General features: G+C 43.7%; 2 protein-coding genes and 1 long non-coding RNA gene across 11 annotated transcripts in view; 2 read left to right on the top strand and 1 right to left on the bottom strand.

The window, feature by feature from the left end:
- LOC133218118 (uncharacterized) overlaps window positions 1-15,783 on the top strand; it is a 161,204-nt gene that overhangs the window by 145,106 nt on the left and 315 nt on the right. The gene's annotated exons all lie outside the window — the stretch shown is intronic.
- Window positions 5,182-7,115, bottom strand: LOC133218123 (uncharacterized). The gene is made up of 2 exons (XR_009727055.1): window positions 7,043-7,115; window positions 5,182-5,946 (listed from the first exon to the last, which is right to left on the bottom strand). It is a non-coding gene; the product is annotated as an uncharacterized LOC133218123 (long non-coding RNA).
- The window catches only part of PLEKHA1 (pleckstrin homology domain containing A1), a 39,426-nt gene continuing 33,187 nt past the window's right edge, over window positions 9,545-15,783 (top strand). For all 9 annotated transcript variants that reach the window (XM_061364187.1, XM_061364188.1, XM_061364190.1 and 6 more), the window contains exon 1: window positions 9,545-9,648. The gene's annotated coding sequence lies outside the window, so the exon portion shown is untranslated. The remainder of the gene's footprint in view (window positions 9,649-15,783) is intronic.

Genomic DNA, 15,783 nt, shown 5'->3' with positions numbered 1-15,783 from the left:
GCCCCATCCTGGTCAGTGCCACATGGATTTGGCCACAAAGAAATAAACATTTCTGACAACATACTTTCCATTTTGATTTCAGATGCCTTGTTTCTTTCCAAGTGGTGGTGTTCAGAGGTGAGATTTGGAAGTGGGATATATAGAGATTTTGCAAACAGAAATCCTTTTTGCACATCTGATTTTTCATGTGTCTGGTTTTATCGTGGTGATTTAACAAAGCTGGGGTATTTGTGAACAGGTGTGCAGCCAGGACACTTCCGTTTCCCTACTCTACATGCATAAAAGTGGTGACTTGGGATCATATCCTAGCTCTTTCACAGAGTCTCATCATGACGCCAGAATTCCCTGGGTACCTGCCTGCTGCTTTGCTGCTCAGATGACAGTGGAGATGCTCCAGTGGGGAAGTCTTCATTGTCACCACTGGGGACTTTCAGTCCCATTTCTCCAGCTGCCCCAGTCACCTTCCTCGGGGATAACACCACCTCAGAGCCTTCCCTGCCAGTAATCCATCCCCTACCCTCCTTGCAGTGACTCACTGCTGTCCCCAGGAAGAAACTGAATCACAATCTCAGCAACTTCTGCTGACCCCGTTTACAGCCCACAACACAAACACGGGCGGCAGACCAAAGCGGAGGTGGGAAGCCGAGCTTTTCGTTAAGCAAGCACATTGTGGGACCCTGGAAAGAAAGATCTGTTTGCACGCTGCTCGCTCTGGCATGCCTGTGCATGCAGGCACTGCATTCCCGAGGGAAGCTGGGTTCCTGTGGGGACAGGAGCCAGAGCCTGGACGGGAGCCGCGTGGGAAGCCGGCTGCTCCGTTCTTTGCTTTGATAAAGTGGTGGTTTGAGTCCACCTATGAGAGAACCCCTTCTGCGGGCTTTGCTTTGGCAAGGCTGCTCTGTAAATTCAGCTCCTTGCTTTGTAATCTGGGGTGATTTAAAATCTCTTTGTGCTTTTTGAAGCTGGAATAATTAAAGTGGTGCTGGCAAACAGAGAGGTGATATATGTAGCAAAAGTCAAATTTCAGGCTAGAGGCAATCTGCATGTGCCTGGGATCTGCCTGATGAATAAAATGAAGCTAAAGGAGGACAAGCTAGTGGGGTTATAACAGGTAAGGAGGTGTAAACTCAAGTGATTGCTTTGTATGAAGAAAAAAGAGGTACCATTTTGCCTCTTTGGGCTAGAACCCATGCAGATAAGGTAGAGCCCCTTGCTCTGCAGAGGGACAGAGCTTTTGATACCCTGCTGCATCTATAGGTATGGTATAGGAGCTATATGCACAGAGCGCTTGCAACCCCAGGCTGAAACCAGCTTGGCCACAGATGCCCCCATTACAGACACCCCCTTTACACACACCTCCATTACAGGCACCCCAAGTACAGACACCCTCGTTAGAGACACCCCCAGTACAGGCATCCCTATTGCAGAAGGGGGCTCAGCAGAGGATGCGACTGCACTCGTCCCTCAGGTTCAGACCTTGCTGCAAAGACAAAGCCTTGGGGAAATTCAGAGGGTACTTTTTTTGTTGTTTACTTAGCTTGTGGGAGTTTAATATTTAATCGCTGCAGAGGAGTGAGTGGGTTAGTCATGTAATTGTTAGCCATGATTTCTGCCTTTTTTCCTTCTGTCCTTTGTTCTTCCTTATCGCGGCTCTTGCATTTTGTGGACTAAACCGGCTTCCTATCATGGCCCGCTAGTCCTTGATTTCTTAGTAAACAGCATTTTTATGGCATTAACAGGAGTGTCTTCATTTAAAAAGCTTAAATGAAGGGCATAGGAGTCCTTAACCTCAAAGGCTCTCTAACCTCAAAGGAGGCGGATGCTTCCCCAGCAGGCAGGCATAGGTCCAGGCTGTGAGTACCACTGCTCCTGCAGATCAAAGAGCCATAACATGATCCCAGGCTTCTCCCAGGAGAAGCAATGTTGAAGCTCCCCTGTGTCCATTGCTAATTTCTCAGATGAAAGAGGTGCAAAATGATAAATGACCATATGACTCCAAACAAGGGATCCATTTGCTGAGTGAATGAAACACTTTTTTATCCACTACCCTCAAAGTGTAAAACAAGTTCCAGGCTTGGAAGCTGGTAGATAAGCGTGCCACTACTTGCAACTACATCAGGCAACCCCGCAGGGCTGTTCCCTTCAGGGCAGGTTTGTGTCCCAGTGTGGCTTGCGGCTGCTCCCTAGGTTCACCTCTGCTCTCTCCCAACATGTGCCATGAGAAACATAGACTCATAGAACCCCAGAGTGGTTTGTGTTGGAAAGGACCTTAAAGCTCATCCAGTTCCAACCCCCTGCCATAAGCAGGGACACATTTCAATACACCAAGTGTCCTCAATTGCTCAAAATACCACAGAGCATCCCAATGCACCCTGTGGAATTGTCAGGAGGTATCAGGGGAAAAAACCACTCCAATCCACTTACCATGGAAATAGGGTCTCTAGCTTTGAAATATGAAGCTACCTGGCTAACTTAGATAAATTATGGCTGGATGAGCACAGCAGTTTGACAGCAAAGGTAGCATTAGGCATGAGAACATCTGTCAGCATCTGTCTGCTTTAGGATGACAGATTGCAGCTAGCAGAGATGCCGGCGTTGCCACTGGCTGAGCAGAGCTGCAGATGACCTGGCAATGCTGCTGTTTGCACAACCCCTTGAAGCTATTGCCACAACCTGTGGAGCTGGTTTTAGCAAGAGTGGAAAATCAGTGGAGAGAAAGGCAATGCTGAAAAGCCAGACAAGCTAGAGCTGTATCTGGAGCAGTGCTGAGTGCATTGTCAGTTAAATCATTTTTAGCAGTGGTCCAACTTCATCCATGTTCAGCTATGAGTGTACGTTGATGGCTACAGGGCTTGGAAAAAGGGCTCCAGAGAAAAACTATCTCCTAAAACCTTGGCCTTGGTGGCCAAGAAGAGGCCACTATTACCCCCTGTGGTAGGTACTCACTCTGCCACGTGCACAGGGGCTAATATCTCAGTGCAAAACCCCATTCCCCACCTTGGAACTGGCACTGGCTCCAGGTCCCCCACATCGCCAGTTCAGGGTGGCTTCTGGACATGTACTGTTGGCAATGGGATTTTATGGGTAGTGTCATAACTGCATTGTTACCATGAGGACATGATAAAAAAGCCTTATTCTTGCACTGACTTCAATGAAAGTGTAAATCCTAGAGAGAATGGAATAAAGATACAAGTAGTTTAAATTGCTAAGACTCCAGCTGGGCAGCTTTTGATGACAAAATATTTGCTCTCAGTTCACATCAGTAACTCACTGTGTGCAATGTGCAAAGACTTTGCCTTCCTATATTAAAAATTAGAGCAGTTTAAAGTTAAATGCACTTAGGTTCGGTTGAGTTCAGGACCAAATTTCTGGTTGCTTTAATTGCAAAGGTCAATTTTAATCTTTCCTCCAATGTAAATAGAAAGTGGCATTACTGAGGCAGCAGAAATTGCAGGAGGACACAACAGGAGTTATAAAAAGCAAATCATGCTGGGTGATACTGGGAGCTCCTCAGAAGCAATGAGGTGGGAAAACTGGGACTGTTCTAGAAGGATGACAGGCATCACCCAAGTAAGTTAGAAGAGTGATTAGGAATGATCTCAGTTCTTCTGCTCAGAAACCAACCTAAGACATTACAAAATGTTTTTGCTGGAGATGTAGAACAGCGCTCAGGGAACAACCTGGGAAGGAGATACCAATGGGCTAAAAAGCCAGAATTTGGGAATGTCACCAGAACCTCATGATTTCACACATTTTCTAAATCTGAATATCAAAAACATTTTGCATTCTTTCCAGATACTCTGAAATGGCAACCAAAGTTTCTATTTTCCTTTTCAAATCTAGGCACAGGGTTGTTGTGCTCGTTATCTGTGGTTGTATAATGTAATACAGTGGATTTTACAGAGATATCTGTAACTTTTAACAGCATTTTAATAATTGCCTTTTCATTTTGTTTTATAAGCTTAAAAGTTACAATGTTAACTGTTAGCCAAGGGGCTCAGTACACATCAATTCTTGTCCATTTCTTAACAGCCACCAATATCAGTTACTTCCCAGCCCTACAAATTGCTCCCGGACTACAGAAAAGAAGAAAGCTCTTCGCTTTTCAAAGTAAAACTGTTTCAAGCATATATCCTTAAAGGCTTACAAAACTGGCACATCAATCTTGAACCAGGAAAAGCTGTGTCCTCCATGCTGAAGGCAATGCTGAGTTTTGCTCCCGAAGGAGAACAGCTCCTGCAGTGCCTCAGCATGTCCCTGCTCTAGTGGAAGGTGTCCCTGCCCATGGCAGGGGATTGGAATTGTGTGAGTTTTCAGGTCCTTTCCAACCCAGATCATTCCAGGATTCTATGATTACTGATTTTCAGATTGTTGCTGCTTGGATCTCCATCTGCAGATCCTTGGTCTAAGACTCTGCCATTTATGTGGGCATCCTGGTGGGGACTGCTCCATGCTGAAGGAGCACATCCATAAGTGGATACTGACAAGAGGCACAAACAGTGGGGTTTTCACTGCCTGGCACATTGCCTCAACCTGCCACCAGGCACGGCCAGATGGAGAAACCCAAAGTGCCATCACCAAGGAATTCCCCAGCATGGGAAGTGTTAGCCACAGTTAAGTCAGAAGGGTGTGCCAAGGGCAGGGCATTGCAATGTACTTTGGGATCTTGCTACAACTGAATGAAATATTTCTTACTTCCACCCATCCTGGACTGTGACTGTGACTGAGACTCAGAGCTGTTACGGTGAAGTATAATGTTATGGCTCCAGGTGAAAGTAGAACCATCTGCTTTGCTCTGCACTATACTATATAATATAAATGTAAATTATCTCTGTAATATAATGCACAGTGAAGAACTCATTTAATAGTGTATCTCATTACCTCTGTCTCACATTCAGCATGCTTCAATAGGGTATCACTTCTAATAATAATAAATCATCTTTACACTGTTGTATACCTTCATGCGTACACCTCAGATCCTTGACAAGAGGTGTATATTGCTAAGCCCGGCCACAGACAGAAGCAAAGCACCATCCTGAGCCGAGTAAGTGGCTGCAACCACTATGCAAGCTGAAAGCCCTCCAGGCAGTTTGCATATATTTCAGGGGAGAATACGCCCTTTTCTGAAGAAGATTAAGCTCTCCTCTTTTAAGCTTTGCAATGAAAGAGATAGTCCCCAACTGAAGAAAACATTTCACACTTTTTATTGCAAAGACACTGTGTTTTAAAGACAATTCACTTTTTTTTTTTTTTTTTGCTGTGGAATGGCTTTGGGCTAAAACAGAGTAAGGGGGAAAGGGCTTTTTGTTTTCCAGTAATAAACTTTATATCTAAAACTGAGGAAAGGAAAATAAAAATTCATTGTTTGATGGAAAATAAGGAATCTTCATATGTATTTTAGCATAATGCTATGCACATAGGAATGAGGAAAACAACTGCAACATAAGAATATTAAATTCCTACTGCTAACAAACTTCAAATGTTTAACTATGACTTTCAGGGCAGTGAAGTACTTAAAAGGCTGAGAAATTACTTCATCATTGTGTATCAGCACTTAAACACAGCAATTACATCAGGGTGCTTTTCTACCTCAGTATCACATTAATAACAAGATCCAGTGACTGACAGCTGAAGCTGAATGAATTCACCCTCCATGTGAGATTAAATTTCCAGGCTCTGTCAACATAATTACAGCAGAAGAGATGAAGTTTTGGCTCTCACTTAGAGGCTGCATATTAGAATCATAGAATCATATTGCAAATACTCTTTTGAATTAAACTCTGTGCTTATATATGCAGGGATTTTAATGCTTCTGCTCCTCTCCTCCCTCTGGGAGGTATGAAGAGGTTTGTCTGTGTTGCCCTCAAGATGCCCATTACACACATGGTTTCACTATAAGGCAATGGCTGTAGGGAAACCTCCTTCTTCAGCACTTTAGCTAATCACCTGCAGGGATGGAGAGGATGGAGTTTACCCATTATCTACTGATGGCTCAGGGATCAGTGTTACCTTCTTAAGCTTCAGAAACTGTCTGTAACTGAAGGTTGTGCTCCTGAGGTGGAGAAGACAGCCTCATTTCTTAGAGTCTACCCTAGCGTCTACCTAGAGTCTATCTAGAGTCATGTGTTTGAAGTCACAGCAATCAGCAACCCTGGAGTATGAAGGGAGGTTCTTCCCCAGGCCCTATTGACAGGAACCTCATAGAACTTTTGTCTACCTCTGCATTATGGCAAATAATTTAATTAATTAACATTACCTAATCAATCACTGCAGAAAACTCAGACATTCATCCTCTGGGATAAAGTTTAATGACTGAATAGTTTTCCTTGGTTGCTAATGCTGAAGGTGTCAGCAGAGTGATGACCTTGCCTGCTCATAGCCTTTAAGAAAAGCAGTCCCACTGAGTCAGCAACACCCCTCTTAAAATAGTGCACAGGAGGCATACTGCATGTGGATGGAATTTGCAATATTGAAACCATAAAAAAAGAGCATATAGTGAAAGCATTTTGCTCTACACTTAGTAATTCACTGGCCAGGCTTTTTCCTGTTTTCCACTGTAACATAACTATTAGTTTTAACAAAACCGTTTTGTCTAAGGCAGAATTAATTTCTTTAGAGCAATGAAGTGAGGTTTTGTTCACAGCTCTTTATTTCTGCCTATGTATAAATTTGCTGAACTTCCTCTGCTGGGCAAAATTATCCATCATGAAAATACAACTAGAAAAGTTAAGAACTGGGATATTTTGGAATTGTTGAGTATTTCTGCTTTGTTGCCATGACATGCAAGATGTGATATTATATATGGGGTATATATGTGATATGCATGTTTACATCTGTGTATTTGCATACACACATATAGAGATATATATGACTCCTTTGGGTATTACTTTTACACACATGTGTGTTAGAGTTTCCATACCTTGTGAAATAAACACTTGCTCTTAAATGTGTGTATCACCGCAGGTCACCCACCAAATGTTATTCATTGCAGCCTATATTTTGAGTAACTGGAATCCCAGCAGGAATCAATGTCCAAACTCACCCGTTTCAGTGCTGAGAATCACAAGTAGCTCCTGAGTAAAGGATCAGTACAGAAGGGGCCTGCCAGTACTTTTGCCAGGCATGAAGATGGTGTGAGAATACCTGCCAGCTTTTGAGAACTACGAATAGAGGCAACTGGAGAGGAAATGAGTGCCTGTCTCAGAATTCTGCTGGAATACCCTGGGCTCCGAGCCAACCTCTAAATTGCAGGCAGCGGCACTGCATGGGGCAGAAGTGCAGACTTTCTCCCTGAAAGCTTTGAGACATTGCAGGGTAGGCAAAAAATAGATTCTGTCCTTTGTAAGCTTTGCACACCTAGTTTGTACTGCAGAAGAACGGGAAAGCAGCCGCGTGATCCCATCCCTTCAGAGCTGAAGTGTACCTGTTTGTCACCACAGTGTCTTTCAACTGCTACATTTGCACACTCCACAGAAAGGAATACTGAAAATACATAATTGCTTCAAAGTCAGTGAGCTCAGCTGAGCTTTAAGTAACCTGGGTACCCGTACAACAGTGTAACACTAGAACTACTAGCATCTTCCTACTGAAAGTAAGTTTTGCCTTAAATCAAGGCATTAGGCATGATTATAGTTATGTTTCTATGCACAAAGATTGATAACTAAAGGGTTTAGAGCTGAGATGTACCCTGTTGGGCTCACCCACACTCTCTGTGTAACTCATAGGGGAAAATCCACGTTGGTGGCAGCTGACCTCTCCATCTCACATTGGTTTGTGGTTGAGCTCTTCATCTTTTGGCTCACCACGTGCATAGTTCATAAGTATACTTTTGCCAACAGTGCAACTTACAGAATCTGGCTATTTTAAAAAGTTTGCATGTCATCTTAAGCAAATATAGTGCATTCTATACAGAATTGTCTCCTTGCTAAATTGCAAACACAGGAAGTATTAGGCCACCCCAAAAGGAAGGTCATACTGGTCTTCCATGATGGAACCTATGGTAAACTACAATATGTCTGCTGATTCCAATGAAATAGGTCTAGAGGGAGGTGTCCCTGCCCATGGCAGGAGGTTGGAAATAGATGATGTTAATGTCCTTTTCAACCCAAACCATTCTATGATTCTATCGATATATTCCCCCTTTTAAATGTAATAATCTCTTATTTTTCCTCCTTTTCTGAGCCCTATTATCACAACTCATGGTAATTCAGACCTTGTCTGGGAGGCTGGAGAAAGTCAAGGCATAGCAAACCATAGACTGCTGTGGTTTTCATGTGCCACCTTTTGCACATTCATCATGAAAAGGCGTTTGATTGCACAGCTTTTTGACTGCAAAAGGGACATCTGCTTTCTCCAAGAGGCCCTTCCCTGTTCAGTGCAAGGGCAGGCCACATCCTGCAGGCACTCAGTGAGTTAGTTCTGTCAGAAATGTCAGCTCGGGACCTAAGCGGGGAAGGATGCGGTGCAGGCTACTGTTGATTGTGTTACATTAACTCCAGTATAACACTGTTAAGTGAAAATCATCATAGAAATGTATGAATAACTGTGAATAGAGAGCAGGCTGAAAAGCTTCTGGCTCGTGCAGCTGCGGAGCGTGTGACCTCGCCAGGGTTTGATAGGGAAAAGTTGCCATGGGAATGGTGAGGCATTGTTTGCGGCTGACTTTGGCTTTTATTGTTGTGCCCTGATTACAGCTTTTGTTTCGTTGTGAAGTACAGTTGTGAAACGCCAGCTTGAAACAAAGAGGTATTGACAGGCAACGGCTGAGTTCAAACGGCTTTTATATTTAGGGATATCATAGAATCCAGGAATGGTTTGTGTTGGAAGGGACCTTAAAGCTCATCCAGTTCCAACCCCCTGCCACGGGCAGGGACCCCTTCCACTGGAGCAGCTTGCTCCAAGCCCCTGTGTCCAACCTGGCCTTGAGCACTGCCAGGGATGGGGCAGCCACAGCTTCTCTGGGCACCCTGTGCCAGCGCCTCAGCACCCATAACACTGTTTTAAACTAGGAAAAAACCCTCTATTTCAGAAACTACTAACTATAAACTTAGTATACGCTTAGAAAAGAAGTCAGCTTTCCCATTAAAACTGGTTAAATGTCATTACTGGAAATCACTGTTTGCCACCAGGACCACAGTGACTGCTGGCAAAAAGCTCTGAGGCAGCAATAGCCAAGCCTTCTGTGAGGGGAGAAGTGTAGGGGACGAGCCTCCACTAATCCCAGCAGCTAATTCCTTTCCTGCTGGTCCCTCTCCATGAAATGAAATATGAAAATCAAAGTAATAGCTTTCCAAGCTGCGAAAGGGAGCGGGAGAGACCGCATGACTACAACTCCCATCAGGCATTGCGCCTCCCGCACTACATTTCCCAGAAGGCTCCGCGGCGCCGCACCGCCTGGAGGCGGGGCCTCAACGCATGCGCACGCTGGGGTGAGGTGAGGCGGGGCGGGGGCTTCGGCCGTGTCGCCGCGGTCAGTGGCGGCGGCGAAGTTTGTTCGGAGGGAGAAGGGGCGGGCGGAGGAAGGGCCGGGCCGAACTGAGCCAAGCCAAGCCAAGCCAAGCCAAGCCGGGCTGGGAGCGCGGCAGGAGGCGGCGGGTCCCCGCGGGCCCGGCTCTCCCCACGGGGACTCCCGGACTGCCCTGGACTCCAGTAAGTGCCTGGGCCCGGGGCGGCAGCGGCGGAGACGCTGAGGCGGTGGCCAGGGGGCTGGGGCGTCCCGGCCAGGCCCTGTGGGTTGATGCGCTTCCTTCCGCGGCTGCCTGGTGGTTGACCGGGCAGGGCACTGTCCCGTTCCCTCGACGCCTCTGCCTTTGTGTAACTCGCCGGCCGTAACCGCTTCGTGCTTTTCCCTTCCCTTCTCCCGCTCCTTTTTCTTCCTTTTCGTTTTCTTTCGACGTTGCCTTGGCGTGGGGGCTTCACCTCGGGGCAGTGTATAGGAGGCCGTGGCATAATTGCCCTGGTAATGCAGTCCGGGCTCTGTCACATCCCCAGAGGTAAGAGGATGATCTCATTACCCCTAATAAATACATATACTATTTTCTTCTCCCCTCTTCTTCTCAACTTCGGTCTTTAAGCATGATGGGAAGGAGCGATCTTATCTGGGCAGAGCCCTGCAGTGATGGTGCCTGGGAGGGTGTGGGCTCCCCGAGCACCCTGTTTGCCAGTCCGGGCCTCTCGGTTGTGCTCCCGTTTGGTGTTGAAATCTCAACCTGCAGCTTCAGGGAGACCTGAGTGTGACTGGGACAGCTAACACTGAGCGTTACTACTGTGTTTTTACCTCTTAAAGGCGCTGGTTCTGAAGAGGGCTGCTTTGCAAAGCTGTTGCCTGTGCTGTCGGTGCAAGCCTGTGCCTCAGAGTTGGTGTTTTAGTTTAGTGCGCTGGTTGTTTGCTGAAACAGTGTCTTCAACTGGATAACTTGACTATAAATGAATGTTAAACTGTAACTGATGCTGTTATGTTAGCAGTTTTTAGGAGGTGTGAAATTCCAGATAGGTAGTTAATGTGCTATTAACCTAATACAGACTTATATGCTGTATGTATTGTGCAGTTCCCTTAGGTGTAACTAATGCATAACCTTCATAAAAGGCATTGTCTTTTTGCATAAAGTGTTTGCAAAATAACATCAAGAGGGCAGCAGTTTCTCTTTGAGGAGTAGGCTTCTCTTTTGAGGCCTTTCTTAAATAAAGGTCTGTTTTTCACTAATCAGTGTACTGTTTCAGTTTATAAACAAGCAAATAGAACAGTCTGGCTTTAAGTGGGGAAACAGTTATTAATTTGTTAGGCTGAGCATGATGAATTAGGCATGAGTAGAATAGCACTGCTTATCTGAGTAAAGCTGAGAGAGAAAATTACTTATTTGGGGTTGTTTTTTTAGATCCTTAAAAGCTAGATCTCTCGATGCTTCACCTTCTTATAAAAGCACAGTACTTTTACAGAGACAACCCTGTATATAGTAAGCTGAATGGCATCAGCTCTTTTGTTGCCTTCTGGCAAGTTACTTACTTTACTAAAAGAGGCCATAATGTCTGTAAAGATACATTTTCTGTTCTCTTCCTATTCCCCATTTCCATGTATGAGGTTGGAAGACAGCAATGGTTGTTCACACAGATTGGGCCTAGGACGTGCCAAGACTAGCTTTTCACTGTTGAATCCAGCAGAGTTTGGGTTTTTACTTTGATTTGTCCTTTTCCTTCTTATATTTGGGCTGTGTTCATTATGATGCAGCACAAATACAGTCCTTACTGAAATGGAACTGTGCATGCAACATTGGCTGGTTGCTCTGACATGACTTATTCTCTCTTAATGGATTTACTATACTGTGTTTTTAAGGATGCAGTTTTTAAATACTTTTGTATTTTAAATGTTTTTGGTTTGAAACTGCTTACATGAAGTATGATGAAGTCTTGTATCAGCTTATTTCACAACTGTGTTACAGGTGCAACTTACAAGCAAATTCAGTAGTCCTTGAGAAGGTCCAATTCCAGTTATGCATAGGAAGACTTCTTTTTTAAGTTTTATCACTGGTTCTTATGAGGCCCCACATTGGATACATTTACAGGACACTTGCTGTATTCTAGTAAGTCAGAACAGTGGGTTTGGAACTATTGACTTGCCTTTTAGGTCCCTCAGTCTCATCTTCTATTTCTTGTTATTTTTACTAGGGAGAGTCACACAAGTAACAATACATAAAACTGCTGGGTATGTAAAGCAGAGGAGTGTGGCAGAGCTGTTTTCCTGTTTGTCACATGAGTAAGTGTTAAAAAGTGGGCTGAAATCTCTCATGGTAGAGAGAGATTCTCAGCCTGGTTGATATTTGGAGGAGAGCCTTTTCATTCAGGAATGAATTTAAGCGCTGATGCTGCAGAAAGTGATAACTGAAGAGCTAATACATGGGGGATTTGTGTATCACCGAGTTCACTGAATACAAAACTGGGAGACAGCAGTAAAGCAGAACTTTGCATGACCCTCTTGTGTTATTTTTGCAGTTATTAAATATTGGTGATTTTATTTTGTTAGTATAGGAAATCTAATTTGGAGTTAGTAGATTATTTTCCTAAGCTATTTCTGTGTCTTATAACTATGACTGACTTTATGTTCCACTGTTTAGCTGTGCATTTCAAGGGCAGAAATAAAGATGCACAGTAGGTCACTGATATGTATGTTGCAGTGTTTAAATGTTTCAGAGGAGCAGAGGTTTTCATATAAAGTAGAAAACAGACAAATAACAACTAGTGAATGAAGCATCTTAATGCTTTGCTCATACTCTCCCTGTGTTTATTCTTCCTTAGGAGTAGTAGCTGAGTGACAGGAGACAGACAGATATATGGGAAATAAGGAAGGCACGTACATGAGGAAAAGATCTGAATGGAGGAAAAGGCCTTGGTTTTTCCAGGTAGCTGTGGCTGATTTCAGATGACAAGGGAGCTGTAACAGCAGAAATAATAACGGTTGACTGGATGTCAGAGAGTTAGTGTAGAAGAGAGGAAATGCAAAAGTCAGTTTTTATTGACTGTAAGAGATTAGAAAGAACTGGAGGACATTACTGAAATGTGAACAGATCTCCACTTGTAATGCAGCCTCCTCTGTGATGTTGGACTTGGCCCAAACTGCCAGGCCTGCAAAATTCTTAATCTATTTTAGTAGATTTAGAATTCTATCAGTGTCTTTATAACTAAATGTTTCTGGTTATTTAAGCTGACAGTTATCACAGTAAATGTAGTTCCTTCAGAATGCAGCAAGCCAGCAGAATTGGGAAGTGAGTGTGTATATTAAAGTGAGAAGTTTCCTTCCATGCTGTGGTGTGCGCTTTCTCCTATCCAGCTATACATCAGTGTTTGTCTGAACAGTGGGATACACGAGCACATATCATTCTTGCAAGTTCCTCCCCCCTCCCCCCCTGTGATAATTATGAACAATAGAAACATTCTTAGAAAATACTTAATGAGGTTTGGAGCCAAATGAACCTTTGTGCATAATTGTGTGAAAATACAGGATAACTTCAGTGCCAAAACATGGGAATGTAAGTAACTGGCTTTAGCGTAAAATGCTGAAGAAGTGGACCGAGTGCTGTATATGTCGTCAGGAAACAAACAATACAAGAAATACAACAGTCAGTGTATGTATTCTTTTGGTTTTGAGCCTAAATGCAGCAACACATGGCTGGAAGCATTGCTTTCAGTGCTTTAGAACATTACATAAGAAACATCAATATAAAAATTCTAGAGTGCTTCTGTGCCACACAGAAATAATGTAGCTGCTTTAAAATAAGTTGCCTGCTGAAGAGGTCAGGATATGGCTCAAGTTCAGGTTTTGAAGTCACACTTTAATGCAGAGGATGCCTGAAATGGAATGGGAGATACATTTGAACTGTGTCAAAATTTGTTTTACACTGATCTCCCAAATTAGGACTTTGAAAATGTATATGTCTAAGGTCATCTTGATCTGTGCTGCAGCCTAACTTTGGGAAACACTGATATGATTTCATATATGGCTCAATTCTATAAATAACTCTTTCCTCAGCACTAGGTAGAGTAGCAGGGTTTTGTTGCTGTTGAGGAAGGAAGCTTGGTTCATTGTCTCTGCACTAAGCAGCATTTTCTCCCTCCAGGGACTTGCAGAAGCATCTAGAATGTGTAGGTGTTTCTTTAATCTTGGAGAAGGAACTTATTAAGCTTTCTGGTGCAGAACTGTATGAGCCACTTACTTTTAACAGATGTTATCTGCACTAGTAGGGAGTTGCAGGGCTGGTAGACATTTGTGGCATTCAACAGTTTAAACAGTTTTCAGGTTTGAACATATGCCTTTGCCTTGAAAATCTGAATAGTTTCAAGTATTTTATGTAGAAGAAAGGTGGTTCAATGGTGAGGTTGCTGCTCTGGGACTTGGGAAACAGGTTCAGCTCACTGTGTTGCCAAAAGCTTCCTGTGTGGCCTGGGACAAGCTGCTTCTCTGTCCCTCTGTTCTCATACTGAAACTGCAGAGCAGTAGCAGCTCTCTGCATCGAACAAGTGCGACAAGGAATGTCAGTCAGGTTTTGATGTGTTCAAGTGCTGTAGTAACATGGGGCATGCAGCTCCATTGTGGTAGAAGGGAGAGGCTGTTAAAGACTGCCCAAGGGAAAAGCCAGGGTAAACTCCATAGAGGAAGAGCAGTATCAGAAAAACAGGGAGGGGAAAAAAGTTTTGCCTTGGAAATTTCATGGATCACTTAAAATCAGAGATAGCAAATCCTTAGAACTTTTTGGTGCACTGCATTGCTGTGTTTGTTTAACAGAGAATAAAAACAGGGTTTAAATACCTGAATGAACCAGGCAGATCTTTTCTATTATGATTCTGCCACACAGGAAACAATAGCAAAGCTGTCTCTGTTCCTCTTTTGACTGTTCTCTTTAGAAAGTGCTTTTAATTCCATTAAAATCTAATGCCATACTAGCTAACCATTACATCAGTTTTGTTCATTTGTTCTTCTGTCATGATAGGCAGAATCTCTTTAATTCAGTCTGATTTGTTGACTTTTCACGTGAAAAAGGTTGAGAAAAGGTATCATTTCTACCTCCCCACTCCCCCAAAGGGAAAAAGAGTTTGCAGCCACCTCTAAAGCGTAGTTTCTTTAGTAACTTGATAGAGTTAAAAGTATTTTGGGTTTAAAAATCCTTCTGTTGGAAATATTAAATGGTATTGTCATTGCTGTAAACTGAAAATTAAAACTCAGACTAGACAGCTATTATCAAGCTTTGCAAATGTGTTTTCATTGTTGAGAGTCAACACTCCCAGAACAATCTCTGTCTACTGACAGATAGGTGATAAATTCATTAGTTTAGTATGAAATTGTTTTGATGTGTGTGCTTTGGTACCCACCAGATTTACATCCCATGTCCAAGAAAATGTGTTTGAGCTTGTTCAGACTAGTGACTTAATTAAGTGTTCTGCTGTTAAGCACTAAAACAGTTACATGGCAGGTTTGTTCGAGCAGCCCTCTTAAACTGCACTTCAAAAGATGTTGTTAAATATATTGGTTAACTCCTTAGGGAGGTGTATAACAACAGATGGGAACTTAGGCTATACTAATAATTCATCTGGTGAATTATTTCTACAGCTAGTGTTTCTACTGCCTGGCTGTGGTAGTGCTGCAAAGTGAGGAGGCAGTGCTGCATGGAGACTTCAGAGCAGCTTCCAGTATCTGAAGGGGCCTATAAGGATGCTGGAGAGGGACTCTTCATCGGGAACTGTAGTGATAGGACAAGGGGTGATGGGTTCAAACTGAAACAAGGGCTATTTAGGTTGGATACAAGGAAGAAGTTCTTCCCTGTGAGGGTGCTGAGGTGCTGGCACAGGTTGCCCAGAGAAGTGGTAAATGCTTCATCCCTGGCAGTGTTCAAGGCCAGGTTGGACAGAGCCTTGGGTGACATGATCTAGTTTGGGGTATCCCTGCCCATGGCTGGGGAGTTGGAACTGGATGATCTTAAGGTCCTTTCCAACCCAAACTGTTCTGTGATTCTGTGTTCTTGCTTCAGAAGTGTTCCTCCTTATTCAGGACTTCAGGATTTGGTCATGTTTATTTTTCCTCATTAACCTTTTTTTCCTCCTTTAATTCACTTACACTGCCTTGCCCTGATGTTCAGGTGGAGGAGCAGGCTTTTTTAGGGGGTTCCATTTGTTCCTTTCTTGGGGGAAGGCTGCAGTACAGTATGTTGAAAGCCACCCTGTTGCATACTCCTGGTAAATTCAGGATTTCCAGGCATGTTGTTACACATACACGGGACTTGTGATTCTTGTGGAGTATTT

Source organism: Neopsephotus bourkii, unplaced genomic scaffold, assembly GCF_033783945.1.
Source record: "Neopsephotus bourkii isolate Nb327-2 ecotype Australia unplaced genomic scaffold, CSIRO-AGI_Nbou_v1 NB_1189, whole genome shotgun sequence".
Classification (NCBI taxonomy): domain Eukaryota; kingdom Metazoa; phylum Chordata; class Aves; order Psittaciformes; family Psittacidae; genus Neopsephotus; species Neopsephotus bourkii.
The sequence above is the reverse complement of the archived record's forward strand: the minus strand, read 5'-3'. Positions and strand labels throughout refer to the sequence as shown.